Source organism: Pan troglodytes, chromosome X, assembly GCF_028858775.2.
Source record: "Pan troglodytes isolate AG18354 chromosome X, NHGRI_mPanTro3-v2.0_pri, whole genome shotgun sequence".
Taxonomy (NCBI): domain Eukaryota; kingdom Metazoa; phylum Chordata; class Mammalia; order Primates; family Hominidae; genus Pan; species Pan troglodytes.
In genome coordinates, this window is record NC_072421.2 from 14,559,046 (window position 1) to 14,579,893 (window position 20,848).

The 20,848-nt window shown below is 43.8% G+C and overlaps 1 protein-coding gene across 4 annotated transcripts in view; it reads right to left on the bottom strand.

The window, feature by feature from the left end:
• Nucleotides 1-3,831: 3,831 nt before the first annotated feature.
• GEMIN8 (gem nuclear organelle associated protein 8) overlaps nucleotides 3,832-20,848 on the bottom strand; it is a 43,584-nt gene continuing 26,567 nt past the window's right edge. The window contains exons 6-10 of one of the 4 annotated variants that reach the window (XR_010154858.1): nucleotides 20,647-20,811; nucleotides 16,321-16,391; nucleotides 12,393-12,540; nucleotides 6,146-6,285; nucleotides 3,832-3,977 (exon numbers count right to left, since the gene is read on the bottom strand). The gene's annotated coding sequence lies outside the window, so the exon portion shown is untranslated. Of the gene's footprint in view, nucleotides 3,978-6,145; nucleotides 6,286-12,392; nucleotides 12,541-16,320; nucleotides 16,392-20,646; nucleotides 20,812-20,848 lie in introns of those variants that run through there. The other 3 variants (XR_008541929.2, XR_001713926.3, XM_016942796.3) reach the window with 3 other exon arrangements.

The window sequence follows — 20,848 nt, forward strand, 5'->3', positions numbered from 1 at the left end:
GAGATTCAGTTGCAGGGGATTAATGAGATTGCTTAGTAAAGTGAATAGACTCTTTACCTAGCTCATTCTTTGGGAGCATACTCCAAACTCTATCCTCCTGATAGTAATAATAATAGTCTCCCTGGTGTGCCAAATTCTCTCCAAGTTTTTAAATGTTTACATACAGCCACCTCTAGAATGCCAAATGGCCTCTCTTCAACTGGAATGACAACAGCTGAAAGAAATGTATGATCATGAGGTCACTGTAACCCATGAATGTCATGCTGAGACCAGAAACCCAAAATGTTGGTAACTGAGAGTGGCACTAAGGCCGTAAGTTTTGTCACACTCTCACCTAAGCTAGAACCTGACCAAAAAGGGGGAATTTTTTTAAAAAACAGCATTATGGGAGGCCACTGTTTTGGACTGAGCTCATGCACTATATCCCAACGCACAAAACCCAATCAAAATGGAGCTGCTCATGCTAAATGTGACATAACCAAACTAATACTTTAAGGAAACACATAGATCCTGGAACAGACCAGGTTTTGTTTTTCTCCTCTAAACAGTATGTTCTAGCATGATGGGGTGACTTCTACTCAGTCCTTGTTCCTACCTTTGCAAAACTCACTGTTCTACTGTTTCCCAGTGGGTTTCAAGACCAAATAAGTACAGTTACGATGGTAACAGTGACATCAGTGACTAAAGTTTTGGTCAGGCTGGGTGCGGTGGCTCACGCCTGTAATCCCAGCACTTTGGGAGGCCGAGGCGGGTGGATCACGAGGTCAGGAGTTCGAGACCAGCCTGGCCAACATGGTGAAACCCCGTCTCTACTAAAAATACAAAAATTAGCTGGGCGTGGTGGCTCATGCCTGTAATCCCAGCTACTCGGGAGGCTGAGACAGGAGAATCGCTTGAGCCCGGGAGGCTGAGGTTGCAGTGAGCCGAGATCGCACCATTGCACTCCAGCCTGGGCAACAAGAGCCAGACTCTGTCTCAAAAATAAATAAATAAATAAATAAATAAATAAATAAATAAAAATAAAAATAAAATAAAGTTTTGGTCAATCTTTCAAAATTGAGAAAATGACCGAAAAGAGGGAATTGTTAAAGCAAACTAAATGTGGCCTGAGAAGGACTCCATAATTCTATATTTGAGTCCTTGTGGACAAACTGCAACCTAACTTAATATGTAGACAAGACTGAAAACCTAACTTAGGAGTATGTGCCTGTAACAATAGCTGAGTCTCGGCCAATCCCAGCAGCCGTACTTCAACCATTCATACACTGCTGAGTGTTCAAACTGTGTTCAAATAAGGCAAACACCAACTTGTAACCAAACCAGTTGTTTCTGTACCTCACTTCCGATTTCTGTGCCTCACTTCCCTTTTTTGTCTATAAATCTTTTTCAAAAGAAAAAAAAAAAGCAAATTGTAATGTTGCAGAGAGAGCTGTGTGTCAGGGAATGGTGGCCTTTAGGAGCTGAAAATGGTCCCTGGCTGACAGCTAGCAAGAAGACTGGGATCTGAGTCCTACAACTGCAAGGAGCTAAATTCTGCCAAGAACTGTGTGAAGTTACAAGACGACTCTGAGCCTTAGATGAGAACGTGGCTCAGCTGGAAGCTTTATTTCAACCTTGTGAGACCCTGAACATAGAACCCAGTTATATAGTGCTTGGACTCCTGACCCATGGAAACTGTGAGATAATAAATTTGTGTTGTTTTAAGCTGCCAAGTTTGTGATAATTTGTTACACAGCTATAAAAATACAAATTCAGGGAATGATTTATCTCAAATTCCTCTAGAATAAGGGTCAGCACACTATGGCCTGACTCAGATACCAAATCCAGCCTACCACCTGATTTTGTAAATACAGTTTTGTTGGAACACAGTCCATGCCCATTTCTTTACATATTGTCTATGACTGCTTTCACATTGCAATGCTAGAGTTGTGCAGTTGCAATGCCTAAAACATTAATATCTGGCTCTTTCTAGAAAAAATCTGCTGACCCCTGATCTAAAAGAAGACCTTGAGATAAGTACTTGAGAGCAAGGATTTACTCTCAGTAAGTACTTGAGAGCAAGGATTTACTCTCAGTAAGTACTTGAGAGCAAGGATTTACTCTCAGTAAGTACTTGAGAGCAAGGATTTACTCTCAGTAAATACTTGAGTGGTGATTCCAGGACACACTAGGCAAGTGGGAAGATGAGACAGGTAAAGGAAGGAAGCCAAGGAAGGGTGCATTATTGAGCTGGCTACCATTGTGTGTGTCTGGGGCTTAGTTTTGCCAGAAAGCTCTGGGAAACAGTATAGAACATGCACCTCAGAGTTCTATAGCCACTAGGGCAAGGGAGTTGGGGTATTTATTTATCAACTTGGGTCAGTCATTGGTTGAGGACTGCTGCTTCCACGGCTTTGAAGAAGGCCTTCGGGCAAAAAGATGGTGACAGGCAGCTTTAATTGGCAAAATTAAAGCTGGTGGATAGTGGTGGGGCAGGGACAGGGTCTGCTACAGGAGGAAAAGGACCTGAGGACAAGTCTAACTTCTCTCCATTGCCTCACCTCTGTAACAACCTCTCACCAGAGAAAAAGGTGTGACACCTCTAATTAGTGAATTTGGTAGAAGGAAATGAACATGCTTGGCTCAGGATTTTTTGGGTTATTTCTCTTCCAAATTTGCCTGCCCACATAAAGGGCCCATTCTGGTTTGCTCTCCACTATGAAAGGAGCTTATGGGGTAAGCACTGCCCCCAGAAACAGGGGAGCCCATAGTTAAGTTCAAGTCAATGGGACTGCATTAGGAAGTCCATTTGGAGCTGGATTTAAAGCTATGCTCCTTAATCATCTTATTAGTAACAAAGTTGATTATTTCCTTCTCCACTGGTTGGACTTCTCAATTGGTCCTGAACTTGGGCAGAAAAGAGGGCTGCAATTTGTTAGGCTCTTAAACTCCACAGATTATTATTATTTTTATGTACTGACTTCCTTACGTTCTTAATATAACCTAACAAATTACTGTGAAAAACTCAACCAGTGCCCAATTTGTGGGATGGATGTATTGTGGCTATATTTGCTCAGTATAGTTTCCTTATATGAAACAAGACTGAGTACAGAGTATTGAATGTTGTATTGGAAACCTACTTTTCCAATTAGTACACACAACTCTTTTTCTGGAAAGATGACAGAAAAGTGCTGTGTACTGAAAAATGCTCATGAGGTATTAATACTCTTCTCTTCATAACTTGATCAACAATGGCCTTTTGTGACCTAGAGAGACACACTATATCCTAAAACATAAATAACAGATATGCATGTCTACCATAAAAAGAGACTTGCACAGGGAGTGCCATTTACCCCCAGAGAAAGTGGAAGGAAGCCATATATGAGTGAACAGTAATGCCTTTTATGGTTTCTTTTTCGAAACTTGATTCTTATCAAGTTTCTTTTTTACTTCATGCATAATGACATTCATACATATGAGATTCTCTGCTATTTGTGTTGTTTCTATTTAGTAACTACTGCTATTTCTACTGTGCTAAAAAACAAACAAACAAACAACAACAACAACAAACTTGAAACATCTTATGAAATGGCCCTAACAGAAAGTAGAAAGAAAATTGACTAGGGAAATGGAAAAGTTGGACTAAGCATGTTATAAATGTGGTTCAGGTGGACAGAGGATGTGAGCTGGGAGTCAATGATGGGTGAGATTTGCCATGCCTGTCTTACATCTTCAATAGCCCAGATCCTCACTCTTGACCTGGGGCTTTCTCATAGTATGGCTGGTGGCCACGTGTATCAGAAAGGATTAGCCCCAGCTGTAGGTAACAAAGACTTCAAATCACAGTAGCTCAAGAAAATGAAGTTTACTTCTCTAATGTCAAAGTCAGGGTGGGGCAGTCCAGAGCTGGTGTGTGGCTGCTGTGTTTCATGAAGTCTTCAAGGACCCACACTCTTCTCGTCTCAATGCTCTACCGTCTCCAGGGTGTTACCTTCCATCTATGGTGGAGAATGAAGGTCAGCCACTATGTCAGAATTCTGGGCAGCAGGAGGAGAAAGGATGAAGAAGAAAACTGTGGAATGGGCATGCACCAGCTGTCTTTTAAAGGAGGTGCCTGGCAGCAGCCACAGGGCTCTTTTGCTCACACCTCATTGGTCAGAACATAGCCACATGGCCACACCTAGCAGCAACAGGGGCTGAGAAATGTAGTCTTTACATGTCCCTGGCTGAAAACCAAGGTTTCTACTACTATGGAAGAAGGGACTTAGATATTGGGGGATGACCACAATGGGCCAGAAATTGTTCACTGGGATGTACCTTCCATATGTTGTTCCCAAATGCTGGTTCTAAGGACTGTTGCCAACCAACAAGAAAGTATTCACTAGGCTCTATTGAAATGTAAACAAATTTGTGCAAAGTACAGATTTTTTAATAGTTTTATTTAAGGAACTGTCCTTCATTCTGCCTTTATCTTGCCTTTATGTCTCATGGACTTTTTAATGTTAAAATGTTATTTCTTTTTGAAATCAGGATGGGAATATGTGGTTGTCGTTGGCTACCCTGTGTCCTTACTCCTAATCTACTTGTGTTCTAGGCATTCTACTGCACTCACTCCAGGGAGCCCCTTCCTCAGTCTTTGACAGGCACCCCACTTGAGTGCTCTCAAGTCCCTTTTCCCATGATGGTGTAATGGCCTGTTGACTTGGGTAGTGGGTTCAAATCTTGGTCTTCAAGCTCTAAGGTGCAGAAATAAAACCTTATTTTTCTGCATTTCATGTTAATTTCTATTTCAACCCATCATTCAGCAGAGTGAGGAAATGTAAATTTACTAGAATCATGACTCTTCCCTTTTCTGTGGCATTGGGTCTAAGTTTGGAGTTGGGGGTGGTGGAGGTAGGGATCTGGGCTTTGGGTCCTCTGTTCACTTCTGCATCACCTGAGGTGTCCTCTTCTTGCTTGGCTCTTTGTCACCCTTCCCCATGACTTCTGTTCCTCATCCCATTGTCAAGGGCCTATCTGGCCAGGCTTTCTCTCAGCTCTCCAGTTTCCACTGGGGGACATGGGAATAAACAGATGTGTTCTCACTGCGCTGGGTCACAGGAACTTCTGTGGAGCTCCCTAAGACACTGTCCTCTTCTGCCAACCTCTAATGTATGGGGAACACCCTGGCACACTCATGCATGGCTATGTGAGACCCCTCTTCCAGAGACCATAGGCCCATGTTGTAGAAGGCTTTTGCTTGCAAGTCAAATGGCTTAAAAGTATGGATTGAATCATTTTATATAGCAAGAAGGTTGGAAGTAGACAGGCTAATTCAGGTAGTTAGCTCTGTTAAGCTTTCTCAGCCAATCTCTTGGCTTCCCCCTTAGTTATAACATACTTGCTGTGATGCCAAGCACCGTGTTCTCTCCTGACCATCCAAAGCAGCAAGAAATGGTATTTCACTTTCTTTCAAGAAGGAAAAATCTTTACAATACCCTTTCCCTTCACAAGTCATTGGGCAGGACTGGGTCACTGGATTACAATGGCTGGTTTAGAGCAATCATGATTCATTCCCTGGGGCTCAGTACATTGTCACCCACTGTCTGAATACTATTAGGGTTAAGGACAGCCAATAGTGTCTGCCACAGATTCTTTCTGTCCTCTCCTTACCCTAGAATCTTCTGGGGGTGGGATGCGGGCGTAGCAATTCTAGGACCAAAAGCATACTTGCGCACGTACAACTGCCCCTCTGACAACCTCCCTCCCACAGGGAGTCATCTGGTGGGGAGGAGTGGCTGGAAGAAGGTGGCAAAGCATTGTTTTATATTCTTCAATATTGATGGTATTTCCACATATGAGTTCTATCTGTCTCTCCTGAGCATGAGGCTTTCGGAACTCAAAAGCCCAGAGGTGAATCGTATTTTCACCGTTTCCAGATCTCATCCCTTCTCTCAGTTAATAAACAACTGAGCAGGGGCAGGGTTACAGGGCAGAATATTTTCTCATCACACTCATCTGTACCACCAGGTAGACTGCAGCTCCTTGAGGGCAGAAGCTTGCCCTTGTATCCCCAACACCTGACACTTAGCAAGTGGCCAAACTTGTCACAAACTAAAAAGATAAAGAACCTCTCCTAGGAGCAGAAAAGGGAGCTATTAAATAAGTCAACAGATTGAACACTAACCTTTGCAACAAGTCCAGAGAGATGATGTTTCAGGTCCCCCAAAGTTTCTGATTTTTCTGATCAGGACAATGAGGCACACTAGATCAAGCCAAGATGACTAGAGTATCATTCCATGTCAATACAGGATTAAGAAGTCACGCCTGTTTCACGGAAAGGGAATGGAAAGAAAGGGTCAAAGTTGGAAAATGTTCAAGATGGAAGGGATTTTCTGCAGTGAGTGCTACGGTGCCCAACAGAAAAATGGTAGAACTAGGTTATAGAACTTGAATTAATGCAAATTGTTATACTTTGGAAAAATGGTAGAACTGGGTTATAGAACTTGAATTAATGCAAATTGTTATAGTTTGAGTAAGAGCAGGTTGAGAGTTAAAGCTTACCTATGAGGAGCAAAACTCTTCTCTTTTTAATTAATTTTTTGAGAGAGGGTCTTTCTCTGTTGCCCAGGCTGGAATGCAATGGCACAATCAGGGCTCACTGCAGCCTCAAACTTCTGGGTTAAATGGATGCTCCCGCCTCAGCCTCCTGAGTAGCTGGGACTACAGGTGCATGCCACCAACCCTGGCTAATTTTTAAATTAAAAATTTTTTTTTTTTTGGTAGAGATGAAGTCTTGCCATGTTGCCCAGGTTGGTCTAAAATTCCTGGCCTCAAGCTATCCTCCTGCCTCAGTCTTCCAAAGTGTTGACATTACAGGCATGAGCCACTGTGCCCAGCAAAGACCATGTTTTTGACTTGTAGTATTATTAGTGTTTTTAAAAAAATTGTTGTTCTTGGTATTTCCTTTATCCTTTGGCCTTCCCGCCAACTCACAAACTCAAGCCCTGTCATTCTGTCTGCACTCATTGCTAAAAGAAGTATTGAGAAGCAGAACACAGAGCAATGAAGAACCTCTTCCTGCCTTCTAAATTTCAAATCCTGGCCCTTAGGCCAGACTTGTGCAGCGTTGTTAGGTGGGCCCTGTTTGGTGGCACTGCTCAGATCCAGTGTGCACTGACATGGGATTGCTTCCTCTGGGAAGAGAGGCGCCTTGGTCTTATTTGCACAAAGATGCCATAGGGGTTTGAAACAGCCTGCGCCTTAGCTGAGAACAGAAAGGGTTAAGGTTTAGGTAATAGATTTAGAGGAGTACTTGAGTGAGAGTCAGGCTTCACACATAGATCCCACACACAGATTTCAGAGACACTCATAGAAGTATATTATATCCTTTTCCCCTTTGAAAACATCTTCTTGCTTCTTGACACATGTGGTACAAGTCTACACTCATTTGCTCCAATGCACTGCAAACCAGTACTGTCCAATAGAGCCATGTGCGATCATGAAAATGGACTATTATGTGCTGTCCATGTGGCTGTTGGGCACCTGAAATGTGGCTATGTGACCAGGGAATTGCATTTTAAATTTTATTCATTTTAATTAAGTTAAATTTAAATGCCACATGTGGCTAGTTGTTACTGTATTGGACAGTGCAGACATTGAACATTTCCATCATTGAAGAAATTTCTATTGGACAGCATTATTCCTCCAGAAACCAGTCCTGAGATAGGACTTGAAATTCATTTGGAAGAGTAAGGGTGTGGGAAAGGGAGACAGAAAACAAAGGCAGCCAGAAAAGGCTGTGTTGTTGAGCGCATTTGCTCTGGGGGCAACTGGAGCTGAGTCATGCTGGGGAACTCTGGGAACAGATGTACAGCATGTACCTCAGAATCATCCCACCCAAGAGGTGAAGGAGTTGGTATATTTCTCTATGAATTCCTGCCAATCACTGATTGATGGCTGCCCCAGGGTGTGTGGCTTCTCAGCACTTTTACCTTCAGGAAGAGTCACAGAAGAGAATTGTTGGAGTTGGCAGGGCTTGAGTGCATGGGTCACCCACAGTGCCTGCCTCCTTCACTCCTGACCCCCAGGCTGCTCTCCAGGCATGGCCATAATGTATCATGTGCATCCTTGGAGACACTTTTGCATACATAAGTATAAATGCATATATGTAAAGAGATGTATTTTTTCCATTTATCCAAATGGGCTTATTCCATGTATACTCTTCTGCACTTTGCTTTTTTGTTTTTGTTGAGACAGGGTCTCTGGAGTCCAGAGCTGGAGTGCAGTGGCGTCATCATGGCTCACTGTAGCCTCAACCTCCTGGCCTTAAGCCATCCTCCTGCCTCAGCTTCCTAAGTAGCTAGGTCTACAGGCATGTACCACCATGGCTAGCTAATTTATTATCTTTTGTAGAGACACGGTCTCACTATGTTGCCCAGGCTGGTCTCAAACTCCTGGGCTCAAGTAATCCTTCCACCTTGGCCCACCAAAGTGCTGAGATTACAGGTGTGAGCCACTGCGCCTGGCCTGCACTTTGCTTTTTGCACTTAAAAATATACCTTGGAGATTCTCTGTTGGAGTCATTTCTTTAACTCCTTTTCTTGGCTGTACTTATTACAAACAAGTTCAGACTGAAAGAGAAAAGAGCTGCAATGGCTTGGCTGAAGGAATGCAAAGAGCCTTGTGTTTAGCTTATGGATTTAAAAGGCAAGCTGTTTGTTGAGATTGCAGAGTTTGGTTTAAGGCATTTTGGGATGGAGTGATTTTCCTGTTAAAAACAAATGAGAATTTGCTTGGTGATAAACTCAAGCAGTGTGTGGGCTGATTAGACAATAGAGCATACAATCAATGCATTAACCTCCTAGGATGACTGCAGCAGCAGATGGCAGCTGTCTCTGAGGGGGGACATCCTTAGCTTGTCCTGAACAGAGGCATCAGAAGTCCTGAGTTGGGGCCCCAGCTCTGCCATTGACTTGTGTCATTTTTGAAGCCTCTTGGACTTTCAGGGCCTCTGTCTTCTTGTCTATTAGGTGAGTATGCTAATGCCTGTTCTACCTCCTCTCAATGGGTTTGATGCGTGGACAGGCCAGTGTTGCAAATCCAAATGTCTTCAGGGCTATTCAGGCAAGTAAATGAGTCAATTGAGGCTGTCCTAAGTAATAGGGAGTAGTGGGGACTATAGCTAAGAGGAGAATAAATGACATACACGCACACACACACATTTCCCATCTCCCCTGTTTAAACATTTAAGCAAATACTATCCTAACCAGATAAACCACACCTGTGGACTACTTGCAGCCTTTCAGCAAGAGGTGACATCCTATAAATTTGAGTTATAACCTCCATGGAAAGGAGGTGGCTCTGTTGTGACTGTTTACTGAGCCTAATCCCTATTGACTCTTTCAAAAACCATGTTCTTCCATTTCAATTGTCTCTTCCTGCGGCAATGAAGAGAAGCTTGAAGTTGGCTGTGAAAATGACTCCAAAATGTCAGTGGCTTGAAACAGCAAAGATTTATTTCTTGCCCACAGTACTCGTCTACTGGCCATGAAGCTGAGGCTGAACTCAACATCCTCATTCATGAAGCCTGATGGGAACTCAGACTTTATTCTCTGGCAGTTTTTAATCTCTACCAATAAACAAGTGAAAGATATACATGTACACAACATAAATGTCAAATAATCCTTCACAAACTTAAGACTTAAAAAAGTAGTAGTCCTGTGCCTCACCTCTCCACCTTATTCTGACTCTCAGAGGTCACCATTTTCAGGTGGTGACAAATGCTGTGGGAGAAATAAAGGCATCAGAGGGGTTAAGGAGTGCCCTGCTGTGGAGGCATTGCAGTTTTAAGTAGAATATTGAGAAACTGACATTTAAGAAAAGGATGCAGGGAGTGATTTACATGGATACCCAGCAGGCAAGCTGTATAGGTAGAGAAATGTCAAAGTCCAGGGGTGGGAGTGTTCTGGGCTGTTCTGGATCACTGCTCCTCACATAGAGGGGTAGAGGAATCCCCTGAGGGTCTTGATGAAACGCAGACTCTCATTCAGTGGGGCCGGAGAGGGACCTGAGACTCTGCATTTCTATTGAGCTCCCAATTGATGCTGATGTTACTGGTCTAGGGGCCACATTTTGAGAAGCAAGGTCCTAGAAAAAGTTAGGAAGTCAATGGGGCTGGAGCAGAATGAGAGAAATGGGTGAGTAGAAGGAACCGATGACAGAAAGATAATAGGGGGCCAGATCGTGCCATGCTTGTAGGCCACTGTAAGGGCTTGAGCTCATATTGCAAGTGACACAGGAGCAGAAAAGTGACGATCTGGCTTATGTTTTAGAATAGATTGTAGGAGGGCAAAGGCAGTTAGGAAGCTATGGAACTAATCCAGGTGAGAGATGGTGATGCTTTGGACTAGGAGGAGGTGGTGGGATGGGAGAAGTGGGGAGATCCAGCAGGCTTTCTGATAGGTTGGTTGGAGGCATGAAAAAGGAGTTGCTTGAGCACCTTGAAGGGTGGAGTTGCCATTTCTGCACCATCTCTCACATCTATCTTCTCTCTCCAGTTCCACTGCCACTTCTCCAGGGTAGGCCCCATCAATTCGCATTACTGTCATCGCCTTTGAACAGATACTATAAACATATTTGTCTTGAGAAATGGCTTTGTTCATTCCTAACCTTTGTAAAGACCTTGTGGTTGCTCACAGCATCCATGGTTTAGCAGGGAGGACCCTTCATGAACTGGCTCTTCCCCATGCTTCTATGTCATCACTCTGCTTCATGAACTAATTGTTCTAGCCCAGGGCTTCATGACTGTCTCCCCATTATGATGCACAGGATATAGGGGGTGTTGAGCTGTGAGATATTTGCAAACACTGGCACAGTCACCTTAAGGCCACCACGTTGTCTCCCAGTCAAATGCTTTAATCTGCTTTTGTTGTGTATACTTTTTTTTTTTTTTTTAAAGAGACAGGATCTCATTCTGTTGGAGTGAAGTGGTATGACCTCCTGGGCTCAAGTGATCCTTCCACATCAGCCTCTTGAGCAGCTGGGACTACAGGCATGCACCACCATGCCTGGCTAATTAAACAAAAAAAAAATTTTTTATACAGATGAGGTCTCATCATGTTGCCCAGGCTGGTCTGGAACTCCTGGCCTCTAGCAATCCTCCCACTTCGAGCCTCTCAAACTACTGGGATTACAGGTGTGAGCCACCATGCCTGGCCTGGATGTATATCCTTTAAGAAAGCAAACCATTTGTAAACTTTCCTTCACTGTTCTTTTATCATTATATCAAATTATTTACATCTGTGCTACTCAATGTGAAGTCTATAGACCAGAGCATCACCTGGGAGCTTGATAGAAATACATGTTCTTGGACCCCACCCCAGACCTACTGAATGAGAATCTCTGACAGCAGGGCCCAGGAATCGGTGTTTTAATGAGCTCCCCAGGATATTCTAACACATACTAAAGTTTGAGAAGTAGTACCTGTCATACCTCAAATTAAACATCAGTAGGTCCCCACACCATAGTTGAGAACAGCCAACTTAGCCTAGTGGGTGCAACTCTGGCTGTACAAGAATCACCAGGGAAGCTTTAAAAAACAAAACCAAAACCAGCAATGGCTGGGCCCCGATGACCAGCGATTCTGCTTTAATTGGTCTAGGGTGGGATCCAAGTGACTCTAACATGCAGCCAGGTCTGAGAACCTCGCAAGCTGGCAGACGGATCTCCATTCTGTTTCCCACACACAGCCGTATTTTCTGCCTTGCACTGTTCTCTCTTCCTGGAGTGCTTGTTTGTGCCATCTCCATGTTGCCAACTCTATTCATTCCGGGAAGCTGAGCCCAGACTCAACTCCCACACACATTGGCCCCCGAGCTTCTCCTCCCCTCAGTTCCTGCTGCATCTGAGCTGCACTGTCCTCACTAACCAAAGTCTCTACTACCTTTGTCACATTTGTTACTCACTTTTGTTACTTTAAAAATTTCTTACTACATAATGTTTGGTGTAATATCCATTTCTGATCTCTTTTATATCTTTGCAGTGACCCAGAAAATGGTGGATGGATGCTTAAAATATGTTTGTGGTGAAAGAACAGTTCCAGTAGCATTGGAGAGAATTCACATTTTATTGAAACCTCATGGGTGGCTGCTATGGCACTTGTGGCCAAATGTGACCCCTACATTGTACTCTTGTTAAAATGAGGCCTCATTCCATGAAAAACTGTTCCTCAAACTGTGTCCCATGGAGTATTTGTGGTCAGCATATATGAATACCATTCTATAGAACAACTGTTCTTTGACCAGAAAATAAAAATTAAGAAATACTACAAACCACACGATTTCTGCATGTATTAGTCAGGGTTCTCTAGAGGGACAGGACTAATAGGATAGGTGTCTATATGAAAGGGAGTTTATTACGAAGAATTGACTCACACAATCACAAGGTGAAGTCCCACAACAGGCTGTCTGCAAGCTGAGGAACAAGGAAGCCAGTGGTGGATCAGTCAGAGTCCCAAAACCTCAAAAGTAGGGAAGGCGACAGTGCACTTAAGTGCCCACTGGACCACGCTGGTTCTGTCACCTGCAATTATAGGAAAACCTCCTCTTCTCCTTTTCTCTTCTTGAATTTGTTAGCTCACTCAATGGCGACATTACCCCCAATCTCCCAAGCCAGGGGCTCAACTCCCTATTAGGATGGTAAAGTATAGCACAGAGGCAAGGGCTCAGAAAGACTTGAAACCTGGGTTCAATCTTCACCCCTCAATGACGCTTTCTAGCTTGCTGGCTTTGGACAAGTTACTTAATCTAAGTTCATTTCTGTATCTGGGAAATGAGAAATTGACTCCCAGTGTTGTGCTGGGATGAAATAAGGTAGCATATGTAAAGTGTTCAGTGCACAGCAAGCTCGTATTATTACACTCATCACTAACCAATCACACATTTCCCATCTCTATTGGTTTCCTGTTACTGCTGTGACAAATTACCACAAACTCAGTGACTTAAAGCACACAGATATGTCCTTTTATAGTTCTGGAGGGCAGAAATCTGAAAGGGGTCTTACTGGGCTAAAATCAAGGTGTTGGCAGGGCTGCATGTCTTCTGGAAGTTCTAGGGGAGAATCCGTTTTCTTGATTTTTCTGGTTTCTAGAGACTGCCGGCATTCCTTGATATATAGCCCCTTCCTTTCATTACTCCAACCTCTGCTTCTCACATTCCTTCTTTGACTCTGACCCACCTCCCTCCCTCTTATAAGGACCCTTGTGATGACATTGGGCCCACTTGGAGGATACAGGATGCTCTCTCCATGGCAAGCTCCTTAACTTGGTCACATTTGCAAAATCTTTTGTGATGCAAAGGAATGTATTCACAGGTTCCACATTGTGGAACGCTGGACACACTGGGGGGCCTATCACACCATCTCAAGGACCCACGTAGGTCAACATCCATGCCTACCCTGTCATTTTCTAACTTCCCACTCTGTTTGAAGCTAATGTGAAGCTCAGTCAAATCTAGCTGGCAATGAGGAAGAGCAGTCTGAAGATCAGCATATCTGGTAAATCTGCAATGCTTGTCTTGTATGTCCATTATATAAAATGGGGACATTACGACATTTGGAATATTTAAAATGGAAAAGAGATATCATAGAACCTACTATTTTTAAGGATTTGAAGGCCTACCACATGGATGCGATCTTGTGCTTCTGTGTCCACAAGATGGTCCTCTATTAAGTATAATATTGAATTGACTAGCCATTAAATCTCCTTCCAACTCTGTGATTCTCAAAGTCATAAGACAAGGGCTAATTGTATATCTGTATTAGTTCGTTTTCATAATGCTGATAGAGACATACCCAAGACTGAGCAATTTACAAAAGAAAGAGATTTAATGGACCTACAGGTCCACATGGCTGGAGAGGCCTTGCAATCATGGCAGAAGGTGAAAGGCCTGTCTCACATGGCAGCAGATTTGTGAGACTTATTCACTATCATGAGAACAGCATGGGAGAGACCTGACCCCATGATTAAATGACCTCTCACTGGGTCCCTCCTGCAACACATGGGAATTCAAGATGAGAGTTGGGTGAGGGTACAGCCAAACCATATCAATATCCATAGTTACATAGGAGCTTGGCAAAGAAATAGAATCTTAATCCTATACCCTAAGCAGTAAAATTCTATAAGCTATCACGTGAAAAGGAACACAAAAGGGGTGCAGTAGATTACTTGCAAAAAAGGCTGCAATAATTTCTCCCATCCCTGTATGCACATCCTCTTGCAATGTGACTCAAAGCTCTTTCCATCAAGAGGTGGAGCCTATTTTTTCACCCCTCGAATCTGGGCTTGGCCATGTGATCTGCTTTGGGCAATGGGACATCAGAAAATGTGAAGAAAGCAGAGGCTTATAAAATGCTTGCATGCTGTGGCTTGTCTTTTTTTTTTTTTTTTTGAGACAGAGTCTCTCTCTGTTGCCAGGCTGGAGTGTAGTGGCGATATCTCGGCTCAGCTCACTGCGACCTCCACCTCCCGAGTTCAAGCGATTCTTCTGCCTCAGCCTCTGGAGTAGCTAGGACTACAGGTGAGCGTCACCACGCCCAGCTAATTTTTGCATTTTTAGTAGAGATGGGGTTTCACTGTGTTGGCCAGGATGGTCTCAATCTCCTGAACTCATGATCTGCCCACCTTGGCCTCCCAAAGTGCTGGGATTACAGACATGAGCCACCGTGCCCGGCTGGCTTGTCCTCTTTTGTTGCTTTTGGGACCCTTGTTATAACTACCATGGGAACAAACCCAGGCTAGCTTGCTGGAGACATGTGGCCCAGTTGCTCCTATTACTTTAGCAGATAACCATAAGACAGCCAGCTCCAAACCCCAGATATGTGATTGAGGCCATCCTCGACTAACCAGCCCCTGGCTGACCCATCAGCTGACTGCAGCTATAAGAGTGAGCCCAGGGGAGACTGGCAGAAGACCCACCTAGCTGAGCCCAGCCTAAGTTGCCAACCCACATAAAAAATGGTTAAGTCACTAAGTTTGGGGACAAGTTGTTATGTAACAAAAGCTAACTTACATAAGGGGCAATTTTTCTGATCAAAAGAATCATAGAGGCCGGGTGCAGCGGCTCACGCCTGTAATCCCAGCACTTTGGGAGGCTGAGGTGGGCGGATCACCTGAGGTCAGGAGTTCGAGACCAGCCTGGCCAACATGGCAAAACCCCGTCTCTACTAAAAATACAAAAATTATTAGCCAGGTGTGGTGATGCATGCATGTAATCCAAGCTACTCGGGAGGCTTGAGGCATGAGAATTGCTTGAACCTAGGAGGCAGGGGTTGCAGTGAGCCGAGATCATGCCACTGCACTCCGGCCTGGGCGACAGAACAAGACTCTGTCTCAAAAAAAAAAAAAAAATCATAGAAGTGATGTATCTTAAAAATCCTGGAGGCAAGAATAAATTAACAGTCACGACGTATTTTTAAAATTAGGAGAAAATTTAACCTCTATGAAGGAAAATCCACACTTCAGCTAATGTGACCCTAGGTATGTTACTTATTCTTACCATTTTTGCTTTTTTTTTTTTTTTTGAGATAGAGTCTTGCACTGTCATTCTGACTGGAGTGCAGTGGTGCAATCACGGCTCTCTGCCGCTTGACTTCTCAAGCTCGGGTGATTCTCCCACCTCAGTCCCCCACATAGCTAGGACTACAAGTACATGCAACCACACCTGGCTAATTTTTAAATTTTTTTTATAGAGAGGGGGTGATATGGTTTGGCTTTGTGTCCCCACCCGAATTTCATCTCAAATTGCAATCCCCATGTCAAGGGAGGGACCTGGTGGGAGGTGATTGGCTCATGGGGGCAGTTTCCTCCTTGCTGTTCTTGTGATAGTGAATTGAGTTCTCACGAGATCTGATGGTTTAAAAGTATCACTTCCCCCTTCGTGCTCTCTCTCTCCTGCTCCACCATGGTAAAGACGTGCTTGCTTCCCCTTTGCCTTCCGCCATGATTGTAAATTTCCTGAGGCCTCCCCAGCCATGCGAAACTGTGAGTCAATTAAACATATTAAAAAAAAAATAAGTTACCCAGTCTCAGGTATGTCCTTATAGCAGTGTGAAAACAGACTAATACAGGGGACCTCACTATGTTGCCCAGGCTGGTCTCAAACTCCTGGGCTCAAGAGATCCACTTGCCTCGACCTTCCAAAGTGTTAGGATTACAGGCATGAGCCACTGCACTTGGCTTCTTATACTTACTTTGAACCAACTTGCTCATCAGAAAATTGGGGCTTATGCTTTATAAGGTGGTTAGGAGAATACAAGGCAGGTAATGTGTGTAAGTTGTCTAGCACTATAACACATATTACATACCTTGTAAAGGCTGAATCCTTCACTTTCCCTTCTGACTTGTCATTCTGGTGTCACTGTCAGATTCTATAGCACTCAAAAGAAGAAAAAAGGCTTTGTAAAGTCTTTTTTTAGACAGATAAAAATATATCTCCTCCCTTTGAAAAGTGGAACAAGTATAACTGATATAAACACAACTTGCAAAAATCGATATTAAATTTTTGTTTTTATTTTTAAAGCCTTTTTATTTTGGAATTATTTTCAAATAGAAAAGTTATACAGACAGTGCGGAGTTCCTATACACCCTTACTCAGTTACCCTCATTGTTAACATTATACATAACTATGGTACATGTGTCAAAACCAAGAAATTTACATTGGCACATTCCTGTTAAATAAAGCTACGGGCTGTATCTAGATTTTTTTTTTTTTTTTTTTTTTTGGTGAGATGGAGATTTACTCTTGTTGCCCAGGCTGGAGTGCAATGGCATGATCTCGGCTAACTGCATCCTCTGCCTCCCAGGTTCAAGTGATTCTCCTGCCTCAGCCTCCTGAGTAGCTCGGATTACAGGCATGTGTCACCACGCCCGGCTAATTTTGTATTTTTAGTAGAGACGGGGTTTCACCGTGTTGCCCAGGCTGATCTTGAACTCTTGACCTCAGGTAATCCGCCCGCCTCGGCCTCCCAAAGTGCTGGGATTACAGGCGTGAGCCACTGTGCCCGGCCAGCTGTATCTAGATTTTACCAGATTTTCCACTAATATCCTTTTTCTGCTCCAAGATCCCACATTGCATTTAGTTGTCATGTCCCCTTAGTCTCCTCTGTGACAGTTTCTCAGTCTTTCTTTGCCTTTTGTGATCTTGAGGATTTTGACTCATACTGGTCAGGTATTTTGTCAAATGCCCCTCAATTTGGGCTTATCTGATATTTTTCTCATGTTTAAATTGGGGTTATGGGTTTTGAGAATCCCACAGAGGTAAAGCTCCCTTCTCATCATATCATATCAGGTTGTCCACAACATCAGCAGAACTTACGACTGGTGATGTTGACCTTGATCACTTGGATAATATGGTATCTGCCAGGTTCTTCCAAAAGCTGTTATTTTCCCCTTTCTGTACTTTGTTGTTTGGAAGTGAGTCACTAGTCTAGCCCACACTCAAATGGGGGAGAGAGAGTGAGGCATGGTGGCTCACACGTGTAATCCCAGCACTTTGAGAGGCTGAGGCAGGAGGATTGCTTGAGCCCAGGAGTTTGAGATCAACCTAGGCAATATAGTGAGGCCCCATCTCTTAAAAAAAAATTAGCTGGGCATGGTGGCTCATGCCTACAGTCCCAGCTACTTGGAAGTGTTGAGGTGGGAGAATTGGTTGAGCCCAGGAGGTTGAGACTCCAGTGAGCCAAGATCACACCACTGTACTCCAGCCTGGGCAACAGAGCAAGACCCTGTCTCTAAAAAAGAAATTTAAGCCGGGCGCGGTGGCTCACGCTTGTAATCCCAGCACTTTGGGAGGCTGAGGCGAGTGGATCACAAGGTTAGGAGATCGAGACCATCCTGGCTAACACAGTGAAACCCCGTCTCTACTAAAAACACAAAAAAATTAGCCAGGCGTGGTGGTGGGCGCCTGTACTCCCAGCTTCTTGGGAGGCTGAGGCAGGAGAATGGCGTGAACCCGGGAGGCGGACCTTGCAGTGAGCCCAGATCGTGCCACCGCACTCCAGCCTGGGTGACAGAGCAAGACTCCATCTTGAAAAAAAAAAAAAATTTAAAAAAGATGGAGATGGAGGGTGAGTCCCACATCTTGGAGGGGGTAGTATCTATAGCTATTATTTGGAATTATTCTGTAAGGAAGATTTGTCTCTTCTCTCCATATATTTATTTATTAGTCAATCGTTTATCAGTATAGACTCAAGTATTTTTATGTTATACTTTGGGTTACAATCTAACACCATATTATTTATTTTGTTGCTCAGGCTGTCCAGTTTGGCCACTGGGAGCTCTTCCGGGAGTGGCTTCTGTGCCCCTTTGACATGCCGCCATCCTTTTATTTTGTTTTGAGTATATTAGCTTTAATGTAAAACTTGGTTTTCTTCCCCATCTATACACTGAAATTGCTTTAAGGTCCTTCAGATGACAATGGTTTCTAGATTGTCTACTTTTCTCTCTTCAGCTTATCAGACCTCTCCGTAACATTTAGTACTGTAAACCTCTTTCCTTCAAATTCTATTTCATTTGAAAAATTTACTATGAAATTTTCAAACAAAAACAAAACTAGAGAGAATAGCATACTGCATCTCCACGTGTCCATCACTCGGCTTCAGTAATTCTCAACATTTTGCTGATCTGATTTCAACTGTTGCCTCTCCCATGCCCTGTCACTGGAGCACTTTAAAGAAAACCCCGGGTATCATATCAGCTCAACTTGAAATAGTTCAGTGTCTTTAACAGATAAAAACTAAACGAACAAAGAAACAAAAAACCCATAACCATAAAATAATTATTATACCTAACAAAGTTAATAAGTCTTTAATATCGTCTAACACTCGGTCCATACTCAAATTTCTTCAATGATCTAGAAGTGTTTTAATAATCAATTTGTCCAAGTTAGGACACATACAAGTTCCACACCATATCACATAACACCTCCTCGCCCTCGCCATCACTCTTTCTCCAACATGCGCTTTTTTCCCCGAGACAGAGTCTCACTCTGTCGCCAGGCTAGAGTGCAGTGGCGCAATCTGGGCTCACTGCAACCTCCACCTCCTGGGTTCAAGTGATCCTCTCACCTCAGCCTCCCAAGTAGCTGGGACTACAGGTGTGCACCACCACACCCCGCTAATTTTTGTATTTTTTGTCGTTTCACCACGTTGGCCAGGATAGTCTCCATCTCTTGACCTTGTGATCTGCTCGCCTCGGCCTCCCAGAGTGTTGGGATTACAGGCGTGAGCCACCATGCCTGGCCCCAACATGTGCTTCTTAAAAGTCCATTTGTGGCCTGGCTTGGTAGCTCACGCCTGTAATCCCAGCACTTTGGGAGGCCGAGGTGGGCGGATCACCTGAGGTCAGGAGTTGGGAGACCAGCCTGGCCAACATGGTGAAACCCCGTCTGTACTAAACATACAAAAAAGCCGGGCGTGGTGGTAGGCACCTCTAATCCCAGCTACTCTGGAGGTTGAGGTGGGAGAAACCCTTGAACCCAGGAGGCGAAGGTTGCAGTGAGTGAGCCAAGATCACACCACTGCACTCCAGCAAAAAAAAAAAAAAAAAAAAAAAGTTTGTTAAAGAAACTGGGTCTTCCATCCTATGAAATTTCTCACATTCTGGATTTGGCTGATGACATCTTCAGTGTCTTTTAATATATTGGTCTTCTCCCTGAACTTCCTGTGACTGGTAATTAGACATAGAGTCTTGATTAGATTTCGGTTGCAAATATAGATGATAGATATACAGATAAGATGGGTAGAGATAGATAGATAGATAGATAGATAGAGTTCTTCAGGGCCCCACTGTCACAGGTCAATTCCTCTTAGTTTACATACTGTCCCTTTTTCCACATTCCTAAGGCCGAGGGCTGAAACATCTATATTTTTGTTTTATTTAGTTATTTATTTATTTGAGATGGAGTTTCGCTCTTGTCGCCCAGGCTGGAGTGCAATGGTGCAATCTCGGCTCACTGCAACCTCCGCTCACTGCAAACTCCACCTCTCTGGTACAAGCGATTCTCCTGCCTCAGCTTCGGGAGTAGCTGGGATTACAGGTGTGCACTACCATGCTCAGCTAATTTTTGTATTATTAGTAGAGACAGAGTTTTACCATGTTGGCCAGGCTGGTCTCCAACTCCTGACCTCAGGTGATCCACTCACCTCGACCTCCCAAAGTGCTGGGATTACAGGCATGAGCCAGCACGCCCAGCCAACATCTGTATTTTTAATGCAGGCCCTCTCTACTGAGTTCCAAACCCAAATAGCCAGTGAGTGGTAGGATGTCACTGGATGTTTTTTGAACTCCTCAAATTCACTATGTCCCAAATGGAATTGATTGTCCCTCTCAAACCTGTTTCTCATTGTTCGCTTTACCTCAGTGACTACAACTTCCATCCAAGACACACACCTGAGCCATCCTAGGCTGGTTCATCACCTGGCCCAAGTCACCAAGCCATGGGATGTCTATTTCTTTGGTGTCTCTGGAATGTGTCCCCTCTTCTCACTGCCTTAGCCTCAGTTATAAAATTCAGTTAAAGAATGCAACTGCATTATCCAGAGTCACACGTTCTCAAGCCCAGCAGGGACTAGACCCTAACCTCATGCTCAGCTCCAGATTCAGCTCAGCTCCTGTGCTTTGAAGACATGTACCTTCCACTTCCTGTGAATGTGGTTGTTAGAACCAGATTTCAGCATGCTGGAGCAGCTAACGGCAGGGAAGTTAGGAGTCAGAATATCTGTGTTTGAAGCTCACATCCATCACTTGAAGTGAATTTGGTGATGTTGGTTAATTTCTCTGTGCTTCAGTCTCCTCATCTGCAAAATGAGAATAATATTCCTTCAACACATTTCT